The following is a 3,374-nucleotide window of genomic DNA, read 5'->3' as shown; positions in this document are numbered from 1 at the left end:
GATCATATACAATGAATTTCTGTAAAAACCTCATCAAAATTCTATAATTAAATACTCACATTATTTTAATGCATTTATTTTAGTGAGCAAACTGTCCAGCTGATAATGATATTAGTTAAAGTGGGCAGTCACTCAGATTTCCTTAGGTTTCTCTTTTTTTTTTAGTTTTATTTGTTTGTTTGTTTATTCTTCTCTCATAAATACATCCCTACTGCAGCCCCCCTTCTCTCTGCTCCTCCCACCCTCCTTCTTATGTAGACAAATTTTTAAACAGTCTTATTAAATAAGAAACACAGAGCCAAATACAGGTGTGAAAGCCTTAGAGATCAGAGAAATAGGAACAGCCACCAGGTAACCTTAGCTCACCACACCACCAAAGCTTCCCCTGAGAGAGCTTCCTCCTGTCTAACCTGCACCTTTACTGCCTTGCTGTTCTGCCTTCTCTTTGGCTCTTAGCCCAGCTACCTCACTTCCTTGTCATTGCCTGTCTGTACAGACCTCCAGCTCTCTATGGTTGGTACTGGGATTAAAGGTGTATGTCACCGTCACCATGCTTGGCTGTTCCCTAGTGTGACCTTAAACACACAGAGACTCTGCTTGCCGTGTGATTGGATTAAGGGCGTGTGCTATCACTGCCTGACTTTTGTTTAAGGCTAGCTATGTCCTCTGACCTCCAGGCAAACTTCATTTATTAACATAAAATTAAATATCACCACATTTCAGCACAAATAAAATATCACCACATACCTAAGATCCCATTCAGTTTTTGTTCCAAGATCATCATTCAGAACACAACATCACAAGTTAAAATAGTTTTATTAATTATTTGGGAGTTTCATGCAGTGTATTTGGATTATATTTTCACTCTCCCAACTCCTTCTGGATCAGCCTTAATCTTTCTACCCACTCCACTTCCCTTTCTGGTTTTCTAAAACCTATGAAGGCCAATTTGTGTTGCTCAAATACTTCTGGATGTGGAGCCGGAACTTGGTGTTCAGATGACCTACCAACGGTCACACAAGAATCAACTAAGCAGGGTTCCCAGGAGATCACAGAGACTGAAGCAACAGTCACAGAGCCTGCATGGATTTGTGCTAGGAACTCTGCATATGTGTTATGGTTTCCTATCTTGGTATTCTTGTGGGACTCCTAACAGTGGGAGTTGGGGCTCCCTCTCTCTCACTCTTACTTATTCTTGGGACCCCTTTCCTTCTACTGGGTTGCCTGGTCCAGACTTAACAGAAAGATTTGTGCTTAGTCTTAGTGGAACTTGTTATGCCATGTTCAGTTGATATCCCTGGGAGATCTGCTCTTTTTTTGAGAGAAATGGAGGAGGAGTAGATCTAGGGGAAAGGGAAGATGTGTGGGTCAAGCTGCAGGTAGAGAAGTGGAGGAAGGGGAAATTGCTGTCTGGAGCCGGAAGGTTTCTCCAGTCCGGCCTGGCCCCTTGGTCTCGTAGTCGCTTATAAAATAATCATTCAGAGGCTAATATTATTTATAAACTGTATGGCCTATGGCAGGCCTCTTGCTAGCTAGCTCTTTTTTTTTTTTTTTTTAAACAGAGGTAGCTTTTACTTATTTCCGTGTTTCTCAAATTAAGCTGGCTGAGTTGGTGGTTTTGAGGGGATTAGTCAAAGAGACCAAATCCCATATCCTCATCTGATTCCTCCGACTCTTTCTTGGCTTCTGCCTTGGCTGGGGCTGCAACAGCAGCAGGAGCAGCAGTCGTGGTGGCCGCAAGGGCAGCAGCCACAAATGCAGATGGATCAGCCAAGAAGGCCTTGACCTTTTCAGCAAGTGGGAAGGTGTACTCAGTCTCCACAGACAAAGCCAGAATAGGCTTGTACCCATTGATGATAGAGTGTGGCACTGAGGCAACAGTCGGGTAACCAATCTGCAAACACTGGCAACATTTCGGACACCCTCCAGGAAGCGGGAGTGCAGAGTCTGCTCTGTGATGTCAAGCACTTCCAGGTTGTAAATGCTGCCATCGTCAAACACCTGCTGGATGATCAGCCCAAAGGAGAAGAGGGAGATGTTCAGCATGCTCAGCAGTGTGGCTTCACTGGCACCTACTTTGTCTCCAGTTTTTAAAAGCTGCACATCACTCAGAATTTCACTGGTGCCCCTGGAGATTTTAGTGGTGATGCCTAAAGCCTGGAAGAAGGAGGTCTGCTTGGGCCCCAGACCAGTGTTCTGGGCTGACACAGTGACTTCACATAGGGCGATGGCACCAGCATGGGCAGCAGCTGGCATCTTATTGGCCAGCAGCATGTCCCTAATCTCCGTGAGGTCCTCCTTGGTGAACACAAAGCCCACATTACCCAGGATATGTGGCAACAGTTTCTCCAGAGCTGGGTTGTTCTCCAGGTGCCCCCCCCCCCCCGATGGCCTTGTGCATCATGGTGTTCTTGCCCATCAGTACCACAGCCTTCCCTTGTAGGGACATGCGGATCTGCTGCATCTGCTTGGAGCCCACATTGTCTGCTCCCACGATGAAGCGTTTGGGGTAATCATCCAAAAGTTGCATGATCTTAAGGAAGTAGTTGGAGTTCCAGGTGGCCCTGTCTTCCCTGGGCATCACAGCGGTGAGTCATGGATTGCCGTTTAAACGCAGGGTTTAAAGATGATGTAACTCTAGTGAGGATGCCTGGAGAGAGGCTAGCTAGCTCTTATAGTTTAACTCAACCCATAACTATTAATCTATATATTGCCACATGTCCCATGGCTTTACCTGTACCCAATTACATGTTGCTCACAGGACGTATTCTTCTCTCATTTTAAAAATGTTAAAAGGGAAAACTGACTCTTTCAATGACTACCAATTGACTTTAGCTTACTGAAATTTTGTGTGGCTGGAATTTATGTAGGTCTTGTGCATTCTGTCATAATCGCTGTGAGTTTATATGTATAACTGCCCTGTTGTATCTGGCGAACAGTGTTTTCCTTGTAACTGTCCACTGACTGTCTCTTACAATCTCTCCATCCTCTTTTCCACAATGTTTCTTGATCCTTGTTAGGAGGAGGTGTAATACAGATGTTCCATGTAGGGCTAAGCACTCTCGAATCTCATATTCTTTATAGGTTGACCAGTTGTGGGTTTCTGAGTTAATCATTAACTACGAGAGGAAGAAGTTTCTCTGATGAGGCTCAAGAGATGTACTAACCTATGGGTATAGCAATGAGTCATTAGAAATCAGGTAAAGTATGTCCATTTAAAAGAATAGTAAAAGGCTCTACGATAGGGTGTATGATTTATTTAGCTGTAGGTTCTTGACACAGATAATGGTGACATGTGTGGTTTCCATGTTATGAAGTGGGTCTACCAATTAGAAAGCATCTGATTACTTCTAAAACATGTCACTATTGCACCA

At 44.2% G+C, this 3,374-nt stretch overlaps 1 pseudogene; it reads right to left on the bottom strand.

Moving 5' to 3' along the window:
- Nucleotides 1-1,551: 1,551 nt before the first annotated feature.
- LOC131924420 (large ribosomal subunit protein uL10-like) lies at nt 1,552-2,581 on the bottom strand (annotated as a pseudogene).
- Nucleotides 2,582-3,374: the final 793 nt, after the last annotated feature.

This window comes from Peromyscus eremicus, chromosome 14 (genome assembly GCF_949786415.1).
Source record: "Peromyscus eremicus chromosome 14, PerEre_H2_v1, whole genome shotgun sequence".
Lineage (NCBI taxonomy): Eukaryota > Metazoa > Chordata > Mammalia > Rodentia > Cricetidae > Peromyscus > Peromyscus eremicus.
This window is presented reverse-complemented; position numbering and strand designations above follow the sequence as displayed.